We start from the raw sequence: 17,682 nt of genomic DNA, 5'->3' as shown, positions 1-17,682 counted from the left end.
AGATAAGAGTACCACAGGTTTATATCAATCAGGAGATGGCTACTTCTCTTTTAAAGTACAAAAACTTTGTGTGGGAGTTTACTGGACCAATATGAAATTAAATGGAGCACTTAAAAGAGCAGTATACTACTTCAAGCATGTTGCAAATATGTCAGTAAAGATAAAAAAGGGACTAATACAAGATGGTGCAATAGCTTTCATCATTCAGTCTCATAAAAGTCTAATCCCCCTCAGAGGGGGTAATTTTTTTCTTTATATTGCCAGAGAAAAAGCACAATTTAGTACAAAATTTGCATCTCTTAGACAGAGTTAATATTCCCCATTCCAAAATACCAGTACTGTGACTACACCTCTTTTATGAAAAAAAATAATACCCTTCAGTTTTGATCGTAAAACTCAAAATCTTTCAAAATATGCTCCCATAATATCATAAATGTGATAAACTAAAAGAAAACAGCCTTGCATTCCTCTCACACTCCTCTTAGTTCTTCACTGTGGTTGTATTTATGTGTGGCTTTACACAGCCTATGCCAGGAGGATAACTTCTGTTCATAAAGCTGTGTGGATGCACATGGGCTTCGGAAGGAAGCACAGGACTGATCTCTCAGAGTTCTCCATAATTCCAAAGTGCATGCTTCTAATTCATGCATATATATATATATATATATATGTATATATATATGTTCATATTTGTGTTTAGATCTCTGCATATAAATAATAAGCATAGCAACTTGTGCAACTGTGTAAAAATAATAAACATAGCATAGTAAACTAATTATTATTTATATTAATTATATTAAACTAAAATTCTGTACACCACAATGGGATGAACACTAAATTGTGTGCTATCTTATCAGAACCCAAGAGGAAGTACATTTTAATCACATTTTTTCCAGGGCTGTATATTTCCCATACAACATTCAAAGGATATCACCAGATTTTAGTAAGATATTTCAATGTTTTTATTGCATTCATATGGGAAACATAGCTTTGCATTCTTGCATGTTTACTGCCCTTGCATAATACCCCAGTTGTCAGGAAAAAACAGGAAAATATTGAAAGAAAAACAGTTTTGATTAAAAGACTGAGCCCCCCTATGGATATTCTCAGATCCATGAAATTCTTTCTTCTCAGGATTTCTCTGATGGATGTGGAGGCTCATTGCCTGGCCATGGCACTGACAGGAAACCCCACACCTTGAACAGGATGACCTCAGAGAAGCTGCTGAGTTTTCAGGCCCCTTTTTCAGACCTTTTCTGCTGGGGCCAGTGATGCACTCTATGAACATTAAAGATTTCACAGTGCTCTTCAAAAGGGAGCCAGCCTTGCACTCCTTAACAGCAGTTGTCTTGCCTCAGGAACTAAAGACAGTAGGAATCGACCTCAAAACAGAACTTATCACCAGAGCTGATGAGAATTTTCTTTCCCCAGTCCCTGTTGTTTTACATGCCATGTACTAGCTGGTTCCTCCTCCCCACTATGACCCCAAAGGCAATTCCACAATTCACCAGCATTTTGGGTTCCTTCATAGGCAACTCATAGTAGTCACACTGGGTTTGATAATCAGTTACATTCAGTGTCTTTGCATTTATTTTATAAGAACCCTTTACAGTGCTGGGATAATGTAAATGGACCTCACTGCAAGTGGAAATCATCCCTTTGTTTTTGCATTTTCCTGCAAAAGTTATGTGTTTTTTCCATGCACAAAATGAAACAGAAAATTCATGACAAAAACTGTGATCCTTAGGAAGGAATGCCTTGAGAACTTGTGCTACCAAAGTTTTATTATTGCCCACAAACTAGATCTTAGAAGCATTTACTGGATACAATAGAACATCATTAAAAAATTAAACTAAACTACAGTTGTCCAAAAAAATACACAAAGTACATTTTGTGATCCATTACCTCATTTTTATTGCATTCATCCACTTTATTGCTACTTTGCAGTTCAGTAATTTTTCATGGGTTTTCCAGGCATTAGTGACAATTAACAAAAATGAGCCACAAGAATGATAAAACCACAATAAAATGGACAATCTATTTTAAACCTCTTTTATCCAAAAGAGAGCTCAGTGTTCCTGGTCAAGGTATTCAGGCTGTTACTAACAATCCATGCTTTTGGAATAATGATGTCCTCTAGATGTTATAAAATTACTGTGCATATCCAACTATGTCCAAAAAGGAAGGAAGGAAAGCAGATGTCACAGTTATTCAATTTGCCAATGAGAAAAACTTACTGTTAAAAAACTTTCTAAATTTTTCTATGGAAAATTGAGTGGCTCTTTCCAAAAGCATCCTTTGCTTCCTAAGAATTGTGTGTGGAGTGGGGAGGGGGTGGGGGTGGTGGTTTTTTGTGTGGGTTTTCTGGGTTTGCATGTCTTGTTTTGTGCTTGTTTTGTTTTGTTTTAAAAGAGGATACAAAAAATTGTAAAAGTACCTTTTTAAAAACTGAAATACTGTTTCAAGTTAGATGTCATGTCTTTTGTAATTGGAGTTCCCAGGTGTCTGATATTCCCCTTGCTCTTTAATGGTATTTGTCTGAAATCTTCCAGATGAGACAGCAATACACTCTGTCATTAATAACACAAAGAGAACTGCCTGGAGGGAGGTTTAGATAGCCCAAATTAAAAGGTGAGGGAAGAAAAGTAGCTTCTTGTACATTAGATGCACTTTCCCTAGTATTCTCATTTCACTCATTTCCCATAAAATGTAGTAATTTTTTTTAAAACTAAAAATTATTGAAATTACATAGCTTTTAAAATGTGTAGATTGGCTTCCATTTTTAAGGACGCAAACATATTTTCCAGCTATCCTGCTTCACAGTTACTACCTATCAAGCAGAAATCAATAACGATTGTCAGGGAGGAATTAACTGAGAAAAATAAAAAAATATTGGAGGACTAGAATTTGAGGGAAAGCCTTTTGGGGTTTTTTTTTGTGAAAATCAGAATGGATAAAACAAAACAAAAAAAAACAAACAGAGGACCTACATTTGTAGTTTTAATTAAGGTGCAAATTCTAGATTCATCTCACTTCAGGTATGCAGCTGTACCATTTAAATAAGAACCAAGTCTTGCTTTGTATCTCAAGGTAAGAGATGGACTTGTCTAGAACAGTGCTCAGTTTTGAGTGATTTGATTTAGCCTTTGCAGATCCCTCCTGCAAGTGTCTAAAGCTAAGTGTGCAAAATATCCATATTTGTGGGTATTATAGCAGGAATGCAGTTTCTAAATTTTTTTTTTTTTTAATTTAGATATTCTGGTACTACTCCAAAGCAGAATGTTCCGTGCTTTATTTTTCATGATTAATGCGTTTTTGCTCTAGAGTGTCAAGTAAGAGCAGAGTTTTTGGACCACTAATTTCAACCCTTTAGAAACAAAACAAAAAAAAAAACACTCTGAGCAGGCAGCTGCTGCATGAGAACCAGTCGTGTATGAGCAGCAGATCAGATGAGCACAGGGTGTGTTGGAATGGAGGAGGAGGCCCAGCAGGAAATGGTAGATCTGTGGACCACTCATGTTCCATTTGAGATCTTTTCAGAGAGGTGTAAATCAACTATCTCCAGCTTTACAAATGGCATTAAAAAGCTCCATGATGATAATTTGGAAAACTCATTGACAGCATATGTATGACTTAGTTGTGGTATGTTTTTGCAAGGTTACAGTTTATGCTGTCATTTGTGGCATTGCCTATGCATTTTATTGTTCTATTTTCTGTTTTCAATAGTGCATTCTCTTTAATTATGGTATAGTATCTCCTTTGAGCAAGAAAAAAAATTAAATTAACTCTGAAAAAAAGCAAAGGACTGGAAAATAAGAGACCAAGGCAATTGTTCTCAGCTCTGACAAATCCTTCATGAAATTTTTGAAGATTCCTTTCTTTATCTCTGGAACTCATCTTCTCTGTCTGTAAAACTGAAGTAGTACTGAAGTAGTCCCTGTGTATATTCTCCCATCAAAGAAAGGATAATAAAAAGAACTAATCACTCATGAAATTTTATTTCTCTTACTGTTTATGCCACTGGAGTGCATTCTGATACACCAAATCTATTTTAGCTTAATCATTTCATAATACTAATGAAAGAAATAATAAATAATAAGTGTCAAAACTCAGTCCTTGTCCCACTCATGAAGTCTGCCCATAAGATTTAAATTATTTTTGCCTCTTCAACAAGTTGACTGCATCCCACCATTTATTGGAATAATCCCTGGTCCAGGCTAGATTGTAAACTCTTCAAGTCACACAGGAAAGAGTTCATTTTCTTGGGCTGTTCAAACCACTCCAAAGCAGAGATGGCCAAGATCCAGCTCCACTGACCCTACTTGTGCTTTGATGCCATTTTATGTATTAGTATAGACAAAGCCATTAAGAAAGGATGGGATGGGATGGGATGGGATGGGATGGGATGGGATGGGATGGGATGGGATGATGGGATATGAAGGGATGTGATGGGACAGGATAGGAAAGGAAAGGAGCTTGGAGGGTACAAATCTCTGCAGAATCCTTTGGGACTCCAGCAAATCCATCTTATTGGTAAATAAAAGATACCTTGGGATACTAAGCTTTTTCCTTCAGCAGTGATCTTACTTTCAGAGACCACTGTGCTTAAATGAAAATGAGGATACAGGTGCCTTAATACTTGAGCTGGGGTAAGTTTTACATAGCCGTAAAATGAGTTTCAGCTTTTAAGTTACTGTCTTTTCCTTTACAATAATAATCTCTTCACTTTTACAAGCTCTATATTATTTTTAGGTAAGAAAACACTATAAAGTTCATGTTTTATTGTTCCTTGCAGTTATATAAATTACATTTGGCCAAAATAAATGTAATTCCTACTGTGCGAACTGAGAACCTAGAATGTTGATTTTCCTCAAGTTATAAACAATGTGAAGATATGTTATACTGGGTCACAATTTTCCACTGTACAGCAAAATATATAACTCACTTTTAATAACAAAACTGCATATATCATTAAAGTTTCCTACTCCATGGAGCACGTATTATGTTTCTCTGCACAGCAAGGGATATCCTTTCTATGTACCACAATTTCTAAAATATTGTTTGACTGAATGAAAAATATTTTAGTGATTCATTAGTAAAACAGCTGTCATTTTGAAAAATTATTCAATTTAGTCTGTATTTTTATCAATAGTATAAAATTCTTTTTGCAGGACATTTTCTTTTTCTTTGTAGATATAAAATTTTTTTGAACCCCTTTCATTTTCTTTTGATGTGGTTTTTGGAAAGAGAACTTTGGAGAATTATTTATTATTTTGATTTTTTTTTTTCTGATGTCTATCAGAAGTTGTTAGAGGCTCTTCCTAAATATTAACATGCTTAGCTAGGAAATTCACAATGTTCATTATGATAGTATGATTCATTAAGTTTCTAATTATGGGGTTTCCAAACCATAGACTATCCCAAAATGCAGGATTTTCTAAAGCACAAGGCTTTGCCCTAACACTGCTGCCGTTCACATCCATGGTTAAATACCTGATGATGTCAGTGAAACTATTTAGGCCAATACTGAGTGCTTTTGAATATCCTCTCTTAGAAGTGCTACCTGACAATGTCCTAAACCTTCTTCTAAACCCTTCTTCAAACCACAGCACCTCTGTCTAATTGTTGAGGCATTTAAAGTCTGTGAGAAGAAATGGTCATTGCAGCATGCCTGGCAGGTTTGTAAACCCAGGCTCTGAGATGACAAGAAAAAAACCTCAAGAACCCTGTCCTCTTCCCAAAAAAACATGCTTGCAGCATTTAAATAGCATAAAGAAGCGGTACCGTACAATCACAGAAAAAAATTAGTGTGGAAGGGAGCTCTAGAGGCCAAGAATCCAACTTCCTGCTCAAAAAACATGCTAATTTCTCAGACCACACTTCCAAGCCTTATTCTATTAGGCTTTTGAAGTCTCCAGAGTTGGAGATTCCATTGTCTCTCTGGTCAAGTTCTTCCAGCCCTTAACTCCTCTTTTTTGTGAACAAAAAAATGTTCCTCTTGAACATTTTTTTCCACATCACCCACAGTTTTCCTTTAATGAGTGCCTCTTGCCCTTTAACTGAGTAGCCCCTATCTTGAACACATAGAGAAGAATAAGGAAACTGCAAAGTACCTCAAATAAACTCCAAAATATTTAGGGCGTAAAAGCTTAGCAACAACATATTGACTCCCTTAAGACACTATCGGTGCCAAATGTGGCATCTAAAGTGTCGACAGCAAACTGACTGCACAATGTAACATTTAACAATGCACTTGGCACTTGTGTGACCATCTGTGTGCAAAATAAGTATGGGATTAGGCACTGAGGATCCCCCCTGGATGGGAAAGGAGGAAGGAAAAAAAAAGAGAACATCACATAATTCTGTGACAACAACCCTTTTTGTTAAGACTCCTGTCAAACACACCATTTTTATCTCCAGGGGAATTTAAAAGTAAAGTGTTATTGGGAAATAAAGGAGCAAATTGAGGAGATAGGTGATTCAGTTACTTCCAGATCTATGTGTGTAACTCAGACACAGTCATAAAGGTAAACTAAAAATGGAAGTGAATGTCTCATAACAGTGTTGTTGTTGTGAGAAAAGTTTGTGATGCATATTATGCATCTGTGAGTGCAGTTCTGGTGCAGATGAGAGAAGAATGCATTGGAAGATCAGACAACTTCAATTTGAGACAAATTAGTATTTGTTAGTTAGCAAAGGTAGTTCAAAACATGGAAAAATGAAGGGATCAATCCAGTAGGATCCTGCTTGCAGGAAGGAGATAGTGGGTGAAAGCCATTCCGAAGCTGAACTATGAACTAGAACCAAAGAAAAACTAGGGAGGTGGGAGAAATATTATTTTTCCTTTTCATTGTTAAGCTTTTTTCTTGCATGAAATAGAAAAACACTAATACATATAAACCTAATTCCCTTCTGTTCCTCAGCATATGTCTGTCTTTAAATTTAAAAAGTTAAATTTTATTCTTTCTTGGCACAGGTGAGAATCATATTTGAGGAAACATAGAGAAGAGAATCACTTAAAAGTATTCTTTTTCATGCTCGTCTCTTCAGGCTTGATGTCTACATGGCAGAATTATTTATTCTTCAAACCAGTAGTATAAGAGGTAGAGAAATGTGTAATGTAGGGACAGTTTACTATAGACCATCTCCAAAGCTCAGCTGATCTTCATTACCCCTCCCTAGGAACTCTGTTCCCTGCTGAGGAGAAAAATTGAAGGAAATGCTTGTGTTTCTTGAATTACTTTGGGTTACAACAATTTGCCGCTTTCTGAAAAAGAAAGATTTTTCTCTGCATGTTGGGATTTTATTACCTCTATATATCATAATCACAAAGCTATTAGAAAAAGAAACATTTTTCCTTTTTTAGCACTGTGGTTTTCAGGAGGAAAGATGATTTCCTATTTAGTAAATTACAATTTGTTTTTTTCTTTTGGCACAACATTTCTTTGTCTTGCTACTCTGCTAGTCCCCAAACATGGCAGGACTGATGCAACTTGAGTGAGATCATGGCTTACTGAAAGATATTTCAATGCTCATAAAGTTGGAGCAGAGTAACTGAGATGGGAAGAAACCTCTGTAAAAAACCTGTTCTTCCTCTCTGATCCAAAGCAGGATCCACTGCACTTCAACAGTCTCTTAGGGAACCTATTAAACCATTTGTGTACCTTTTGATTAATTACTGCAATTGTACATCATTCAGTAAACAGGTTCATCTGCACAACTTTTGTTGCTATTCAGAGAGTGACTTGCAGCTGGATGGAGGAACCTCTGAAGAGCACTCCTGAGCTCGAGGGATTCTGCCAAGATAAGGGTCTGTGGAGCTTCAATTGGAAACTCGTCAGGGAATGAAGATCTCATAGTGGGTACAAGTGGTTACTGCATTTAGAACACAATATGATATTATAAGCTTTAATGCAAAGTGCTAACATGAATGCATTTCACACATAAATATATTTTAACCCAACTTCATATTTTAGTATTTTGTCTCTGTAATAAGGCTGCAGTAGGGTCTGGTTTGGGGGATCATAGTCACGTCCCCTCCTATTGCACACATTTTTCTAAGTTTCTCATCTAAAAGTTATGGAGCATTTTACTACCACTATGGCTGAAAACTATCCACTATACCTTCTCATGCTCAGAGACAATCAGCCCAAATTTTTTGCCAATTTTAATCTTTTTTTATCTCAATATTATAGTAAGGTTTTCCATTCATAAATGTTTATAGACAAATATAATTTCTATTTTCAGCTTTCAATTAATGAGTAATATGTAATGCTTTCTGTTAGAATGGGCTCTACCAATCCTCTGGTAACCCAGAACAGTTTGACTTCAGGGATGGCACTTTGATAAGACTATGCACAGAGACTGAAACTGAGAACTGCTCAGTTTAAAGTTATCATCTCTATTACATTATCTGGGGTAATTTGAGCAAAATTTGCACAAGACAAGGCTCATATGAGACCTTTGCAAGAATATCAGTGGTACTGGAGGCACTGCAACAAAAACCTGGTAGAATAAGGGCGTTCTCACTCTGCGATCTGTAGCAAAGAATTTTGTTATATCCTGCCAGTGGTGAGCTGAGCATTCCTCAATGCATACTGGCCATTGGTAGTGGGGTGAGGGAACTTAGGGAGACTGATCCACATCTGCCTGGAGTAAAACTCCTGGTAGAAACAGCCATTAACTGAAAAAGAGAGACAACAGTACTAATGGTAACTTGTTTTTTGGCACCCAGCTCAAAGACAGCTCTAGATTACAGGTTGAAAATGACATAAATCCATGCTATCTTGCTGTGCTCTGAAAAAAGATTTGTGCCTTCCACTAAGACATTTTACAGCCTTGCTATGTAGCATCACTCTGTCCAGACATTTTTCTGATAGAGATTTTGGAGAGGGACGATTGTAGGCTTCCCACAATGATAAAGGAGTGGGAAGGAGTTTCAGAAGGCAGCTGGCTGTCTCAGTGCATGTGGAAATGATTACTTTAATGGTACTTTTATATTATAGAATTATTAACAATGCTGGGGAGGAGGCTGGATGCCTTGGAAAGGCGTCTTTTTAAATTATCGTAAATGTAAATGAAGAAATTAAATAAATCCATATATTTGTCATCTCCCTTACCAGATCAGATAGCACCACAGTAGACAAAGCCACGCCAATTACAGCCTAGACACACGATCAAGTCGCTGCTACTTAACCAGCGTCATGCATTTACTGAGCTGTGGTAAAAGCTGTAACCACAGCTCCACCCCCATACCTTCATCACATCCACGGGTGGGGCTGCAGGCAGCAGGAGAAAGGTCCATCCTGGTTCCAGGATGATGGCTTTTCCCTGAAGCCTCCTGCTCCTGCAGCCCTGTCTGAGCTGAGCTCCCTGTTCCACACCTTTGTCTCTCCTGGCTCTGTTGCTTGCTCATGTACTGGTTTAGGAATAAGCACGGGGTTGCTGCAGCTCTGCCAAAACAAGAAGCAGGTTAAGCTCACATATTTGTTACAGGATGTCAGGCTGCCACAAAATGCAGTGCAGGTGCTGCCCAAGATTTTTGTCTTTAGAGGCTGTTCTCTGGGTAACCGGACAAGGGATTAAGGAATATCCTGCACTGCTAATACTTCAGCTTGGACTTCTGCATGCTCTAAAATTTTGTTATTTCCAGCTCTGTCCTATGCTTGTAAGCCTAGCAAGAGATGCTGTGTTTGAGAAAGCTCTGCAGGCCCAGCTCTCCTGCTACAGTCTTTCAACAAGAGTAGGTCCTGACACACAAAAGCAGAAAGTGGTCTTCAATGTACTATCAAAGTTCACCACAGATATCCTGATTTTTAGGACTAAGCCAGTATGTGAATTCAAGTTTCAGTATTATTTATAAAAGGAAAAAAAAAATCAAAAGGAAAATATAAAAAGGGAAGAGACATTTAGGTTGAAGGTACTCTTAATTCAACAATCACTAAAGTAAAAAGCAATTGTATGCTAGTCAAAATCAATCTCTGTTGATGGAAACAAGACCAAATTATAAATCCTACTAAAATATCCACCCCAAATATGACCTGAGTTGTGATAACATCACTGCCAGACACTGTTGTTTTCAAAAAATTTATTTTAAAATAATATATGGCAATGTACATTCAGTGGCCAACAGATTTTAACCCAGAATAGAAAAAAACTTCTGTTTCACAGACATAAATTCTTGTATGAAGTGGAGCTCATAAATGAAAAAGGATAAAGTATTTTTTTCAGTCACACAATAATCAAAATTAAGAAAAAAAAAAGGTTGCTTCTGACTTTCTACTTTCTTTTCTGTTTTCTGACCTGTGGCTCTGTTTCTGTTCAGACATAAGTTTTTCCACAGCATGTACACCCGCTGTCATCTATATTCATACTGCAGAGATTAAAGTAAGCTCAGCTACTAGAAGAAGAGAGTTTCCCATGAGGCAGGTTAATCAGTTCTTCACTTGATAGGATTTTTTACAGCTTGGCTCTGAAGCACAAGGCCACAGTCAGCACCAACCCCTTTAACGTGGAACAGAACCCAGTTTTTCATTTCCATCTTTGACATATCTGTGTAAGCACTGCAGGAGACGTTTCAATATAAAGTGGCCATGTGAAAACACCTCAAAGTTATTTCTACCCCTCAACTTATGTATTAGAAAATGAAATCTAATTCCCAAACCCACCAAAACAGAGAAATTGTTGTTGAAGAGCAAGAGTATATAGGAAGGGCATTTTGTTTGTCCAGCTGGGCTAAAGGACTTTCCACAGTAGAACAAAAAATTATTTTATTTTCAGGATTTAATCAAGATTGATTCTGGGAGAATGAAGAATAGAATCCCCATTCTCCCACCATAGAAGATGACCATATTCAAGACCATCTAAAGAACAAGAAGGTGTAAAAGTCCATGGGACCTCATCGGATGCATCCATGGGTCTTGAATGAACTGGCAGATGCAGGGATTAAGCCACTATCAATCCTGTTTGAAAACAGGAAACTGAAACACCAAACTGTGGCAGTTTGATGAAATTTCCACCGAATGGAAAAGAAGAAACATGCCCCGTTTTTTCACAAAGAAAAAAAGAATACTTGGGAGACTACAGGCCAGTCAGTGTCACCTCAGTGGCTGGTAAAATCATGGGGCATAACCTGGAAATTATGCTAAAACACATGACAAATAAGGAGGTGATTGGTGAGAGCCAACATGGCTTCACTAAGAACAAATCATGTCTGAAAAATTAGGTGGCCTTCTATGATAGGGTTACAGTGTTGGTGAATAAACAAAAAGTAACTGATATCATCCAGCTGGATTTATGAAAAGCATTTGACACTGTCCTGTAATGACATCCTTTTCTTTAAACTGGAGAAGTGGATTTGACAGATGGAACACTCAGGGAAAAGGAATTGGCTGGATGGTCAACAACTCATGTGGAAGCTAGTGAAAAATTATGATCCTCAGGGGTTTATGTTGGGATTGGATCTGTTTAACATCTTTGTTAGCAACATAAGCAGTGGAGTTCTCAGCCAGTTTGCTGGCAACACCAAGACGTGTGGTGAAGTCAATGTGCTGGAAGGAAGGGATGCCATCCAGAGGAGCCTTGACAGGCTTGAGACCCTGAAGCTCATGAAGCTCAACAAGGCCAATGCGAGATCCAGCATCTGAGCTGGGGCAATCCCAAGCACAAGTACAGTCTGGGCAGAGAGTGGATTGAGAGCAGCCCTGAGGTGAAAGATTTGGGAGTGCTTGTGAACGTGGAGCTCAACATGACCCAGCAATGTGCACCTGCAGCCCAGAAAGCCAACCTGCATCAAGAGAAACCTGGCCAGCAGGTGAAGGGAGGGGATTCTTCCCCTTCTCTCCACACTTGTACCCTGCCTAGAGCACTGCATCCAGCTCTGGGGTGGCCAATATAACATCCTCTGGCCCTGTTGAGGCAAGTCCAGAGGAAGCCACAAAGATGGACCACCTCTTCTGTGAAACTGAGAGGGCTGGGGCAGTTCAGACTGCAGAAGAGAATGCTCCAGGAGGTTATATCACCTTCCAGTACCTAAAAAGGGAACTATAAGAAAGGTGGGGACAGACTTCCTTAGCATGGTCTGTAACAATAGGACAAGGCATAATGTTTGTGAACCTAAGGAGGGTCAATTTAGATTAGATATATGGAAGAAGTTTTTTAAAATGAGGCTGATTAAACACTGGTACAGGTTGCCCAGGGAGACAGTAGATGTCCCCTGCTTGGAAATGTTCAAGCCTGGGTTGGATGGGGTTTGGAGCTACCTGGACTAGTTGGTGTCCTCTGCAGAGAGGTTGGAACCAGATGTTCTCTAAGGTTCCTTCCAACCCAGAGCAATCTATGATTTTGTGATTGTTATAGCAAGGAAAATTTTAATTTAGTAACCTGCATGCACTGTGATGTCTCAGAAATTAAGAGACACAGTGAAATAACCCAGAATGCATTCGTTTGTTTGCCTGTATTTTAGTTTTCTATGTTTCACAGTTTCTGTGGTGCTTTCTTAGGCTGCCCTGATATGTTTGTTTGGCAATACCAGTTTCATTCCCTATCATCACAGCAGTGAAGCAAAAGCCCCTTTCCCTTATTAAGCTTATATTAGTATGAAGTGCAATAAAGTATTTCCCTTGCGAATAATACCAAAAGGCAAATCCTTATCCAAATTATGCAGCTTAACACTCAGAGTTACCTCAGCAAAATATTTCAGAAATAATTTCTGAGATAAATGAAATTACGTACTGGATTGAAAGTTGATTGGAAACTTAGTGAGAATAACAATTCCAGTAATAACAGAATAATTTAAAAAGTTTTTTCATTTTCCCCATAATTGAAAGCTATTCTCTAGAAGCTGCAGCTGATCATGTACCAGTTTTTTGGTACTTGCAATAGGAGTGATTTTAAAGTGAGAGATGTTGTGTCTCAGGAGAGGGAGGGAGGAAGAAAAAGAAGGAAAAAATTAAAAAGAAGAAATGGTGAAAAGGATGAAAAGATTTATTAAACTGATTTATTAAGAGTGGCAGATTTTCTCTCTGAGCCTTTGGTGTATGAGTTGTAAGCAAAACTGGTGAGGCAGAGATGTAATATGTAGTAGTGTTTCAGTGGACAAACTCAGCAAGTTTACATGATTGATTTATCTTATTATTATCTCTGTCTTCTTAGGAAAAAAAAATAACCAACACAAAAAACTATTTGAAACTTCCAGAATATCTCTTGTCCTTTTGCTTGGAAAGGTTTCCACTTTTAACCCCCAAAATATCTTGGACTGTCATTATTATTTTCAGTCATATTGTGCATTTTCACTATATTACAGATCTCTGTTGTTCTTATTTAAAATGTACTTTAAAATGCTGTCAACTATTTGAAGAAACTTGGTCTAGAAAAGTCACCATTAAATATGTTTCTTCATTATATTTGATACTGAGACCATGAATAATGACTTACCCTAGATTTCAGTAACCAATTACCATAATATTTACTGGCAAGGATTCCGTAAAACTTGTTGCTATAGTGACTTAATCTTGGGCTTAATCCAGATCCCAGAGGAGGTGTCCATTATCACAAAAGCCTCTGCTGGAGCAAACATCTGTAGCTGCAGTCTTGGAACAGAAAGACCAAGGACTACAGAGGCTGAGTTTCTAAACTACTGTCTCACCCCTCAGGCCACTTGAGACCACTAGTAAGACTGCATTGCCTTGTAATAAGCATGTGCTGGAAATCTTTCAATTTCTCTGTGCTTTCTACAGAACATAAAAGTTTCTCACTGCTCCCACTAGTTAACAAAACCACGCAGAAAAGAGGAACCCATCTGTAAAACTGGAGCTGAAGAGAAATATCCCAACCACCTTCTTTCGCCTCTCTTTTCTTGAATCATTCTCAAATCTACCATTTGACATTATTTTATTGATTACTTAATAATAAATAGGCAGAAGTGTTTCAGGTATTTTTTTTTCCTTCCTCACAATGTTTCCAGGAAGCTTCCCTTAAAAATAGAAGTGGAGTAGTACTTTTTTTCCTGTACTTGCCAGAGCTGGGGAAAGATTGCCAGGTGTACTTGAGGATCTGACCAGGGTCACCCATACATATGTGAGGAACCATTTGCTCCATTTCTGGCCCAAGCCAGGTCCTGCAGGAGTATCTAGATGGAGACACAACCTGGGGAAGGCTGGAGCTGTCTCCTCTGGCCCTGAGCTTTCCTTCCAGCAGCCTGCCTGGGCTTGCAGGTCAGCTGAACTGTCTCCGTGCAGGCATCCTGAGGTGGGGAATAAGGAATACATTGTTCCAGTTTTTCCCCCGTAAAAATAAATAATTTGTTATTTTAGCAAAATGCCAGATTCCCCAAGAGACAAGCTGACTTTATGAAGTGGGACTTTCCAACAGAAAGGTTGACTGACTGACTGACTGACTGACTGTCTGACTGATGGACTCCCAGATCTACAAGTCTGCATGAGAAAAAGGCCACTGAATCCCAGCAGTAGTGTACACCAAATAGGCTGTGTATATAAAGGACCTAATTCCAAAATTTTGCCCAAATAAAGGTGATGTTTTACACGATCATTTCCTCCTTGCTACAATCCTGCAGGTGTTTGAAGGAAGACACAGCATTCAATTAGTGTCGAGAAGTCCTGAGGGGCTGGCACCAAGGATGGTTGCAGGAGCAAGCACTTCTGACTACACAAGAAAACTGACCAGTTAGACACCCTTTTCCTCATATTTTTCCTTATTGTAGGACTTCCCTCCTCTCCAATCTCCTAAGTGAGCACTTCAGGTCATCTTGATGTTTAAATAGTAGTGTCCTACAAGTGTAACGTGATGTAATAGAAGTGTTAGTGTGATCCCAGATTTCTTTTTACTTGATGTTGTCTAATCTGCAAGCTTTGGACTGTGTTGGAAATGTTCCTTCTCATGAGCAGGAGTGTTTGCTCTGGTTCCTGAGCTGCAACCTAAACTTGGCTTCAAAGGGACAAAGCTGACCTTCTGCATAGTTCCGACCAGAGAGTGCCAATTCATCCTGAAGACACTAAAAACAATTTGCAGTTAGCTTAGAGTGACAAGTTTAACATTCACTTATCAAGTGCAGCAATTTATTTTTACAGTGTTGCAAAATGGCTTGGGCCCAGCTAATTTTAGTCGGAGGAACAAATATTGCCACAGCCAGAAGGCACAAAATGTGCAACAATAATCCTTAAAGCAACACACTGTAATTTGCCTTCTTCTGTTTAATGCCATGTCAAACAGAAGGATTTCTACACATTTCAGATGGTGGCTGTGTTGCCTTCTCTTGGTTTGAGTTTAAAAAAAAAATTGATTTACTTCAGAGAGCAGTGATAGATGAAGGATATGACATGCACTGAGCATGCCTAGTTCCTTGCTCATGCCAAAAAAATCCCAGAAGGATAAATCTCGTTTCCTGCCTTACTTCACAGAATTTAACTTTTTAAACAAGTCATGTTCTGTGGTTTGGATTCTGTGTTTATATCAGGGTTTGTTTCCAGGCTCATGGACAATAATAGTACATGGGTCTGAAAAATCTGAACAGTTTCATGTGGAGAGAAATCTTGGTGATTTAATCTTACTTTACCTCTTATTACTTGCATTAATTCTTATAAAACAGCCTTTACAGATAAGTTGCAATAAAAGGTGATATTTTCCAGGTATAGACTGGAAAATATGTGAACTTGAGCTTTCATTTAAGTCAAACTTATTTCCATGATTTCAGGCTGTACTTATATATTCATACTGTAGACTTTATTTATTTTAGTAAATATGGAGCTGGAAATTAAGACTTAATTTTAAAAATATGTTCTGTGTTTAAACTGACTCTTGCATTTTATACATGCCCACACACACATACATCTATAAAACCTTTGTGATCTACTGATTATAGCTGGATTCAAATTGAATTGGAAGCAGAACATGAGTCCTATTGAACCTGTTTGCCGACTGCATTTAGAAGATTGTAAGAATATACATTTCTTTCTGGATTTCCATTAATAACAAAATTCTTTTAAAAAGACACTTCTATGCAATTTGATTATATCTTTCAAGGATGTGTCGTCCTATCTAAACATCTAACATGAACAAATTAAAAAAGGCATATGAATAGAACGTATACATATAAGAGGACACATAAATGCACACACAGACAAAGGGAAGCCAAGATTAGTTTAAACTTGAGACTTAACATGGTTTGGTGTGTTTAAAACTTTAATAATGCTCTGAATTTTCTCCATTACAGGTACCTAAAACTTTATTCCTATACACAAGAGCAGTTATGCTTAATAGGCTAGTGATATTCTGAAAATGACCAGAAAGAAGTGAAAAAGTTGATGATACAGAATCTTTTCTAAGCTTGATGGAAACCTGAAAAATAGGTAGCTTCTGGCGCACTTGGCTTTGTCTGTAGCTCTCTTTGTCTAACCCACAGTTTTTCAAACTTCAGCTAACTCAACTATATTTTTACCTCCTCACATTCTGGATTATGGTGTATTATAAAAATGAATAATATCTATCTACTTAACACATACCTCAGTATGCATAATATACACAATAGTTATTCCTAGACAGATGTAAAAATATGTGTGTATCTGTGTGTGTGCACTGGAATATAAATATAAATCTATACATCTATATAAATTTATATATGCTCATGAAAAAATATGCAAATACTTGTTTTATTTTAGATTATTTGAAAATAAAAGCTTCTTGGACAATAGAGGGAAGAGTACCCCTTGGTGCTTGGCTGAAGTCTAAGCAGAACAGCTGGTGTTTGTCCAAAGTGGCAGTTCTATGTGTTGCTGTTTGCTTCTACAGAATTATCTTCTTATCATTATTCCTTTAGCAACAGTGTTATTTTTTTCCATGACAGTATGCTGTTTTATTCTTTCTTCTCAGTGAAGGATAAACTTGAAAATTTTAGGAAATAGTAGTAAAATGAAGTGCACGTGATGAATTAGATCAATGCAACTCCTTTATATTTCCATTTAACCAATACCAATGAGACTAGTTTTCAGAGCTCCAGCTTTATTTCTTGACACTCAAAACAAGTAGTAAATATCAGTCCCTGCTTTAATGTTAATACTCAGATATACATCCATAAACTTTGGTTCTTCTGCTTTCTGTGCAAGGATGAATGACCTTTATGTAGGAACTCAAAAAGCAGTTCAAAGAGGAATTCCTTCAAAGAGGGATTCCTTCAAACTAATGCAGACATCATTCATTCTTTGGCCCAAGGAGGAGTAACATAAACAGCTGCTTCCACAGTACTGCTGAGGAGGAGGGGTGAAAGAAATGGGAAAGAGGGAGACTGACATGCTATGCTCTTGCTTCATGAGGAGCCATGTGGTCCCTGTTACACAAGACCAAGACGTGTGCACCTTGGACATAATCCATGTATGAATCAGGATGTTCCTCAGCTGCTGCTCCAGCACACAACATCATAAGAGCAGTTATACCATCTGTAACACTGGACAAGGGAACACCTAAAGAGATGCAAAAACAACCCCAAATACTCTCTGAGATTCCAACTATTTTTAGTGGATTTCCTGCATTTGGCATGGCTTACTGAGCCTCTAATCTTCAGTGTACTTTTTTTCTGTGTTCTTGTCCAGTCTCCCCTTGAGCCCATGTAAGGTTTTGTCACCCTTTGGGGAGATGTTTCATAGGTCTGCTGAGTGGTAGATACACAGGACA

This window comes from Pyrgilauda ruficollis, unplaced genomic scaffold (assembly GCF_017590135.1).
Source record: "Pyrgilauda ruficollis isolate IOZ18807 unplaced genomic scaffold, ASM1759013v1 scaffold54, whole genome shotgun sequence".
Classification (NCBI taxonomy): Eukaryota; Metazoa; Chordata; class Aves; order Passeriformes; family Passeridae; genus Pyrgilauda; species Pyrgilauda ruficollis.
This window is presented reverse-complemented; position numbering follows the sequence as displayed.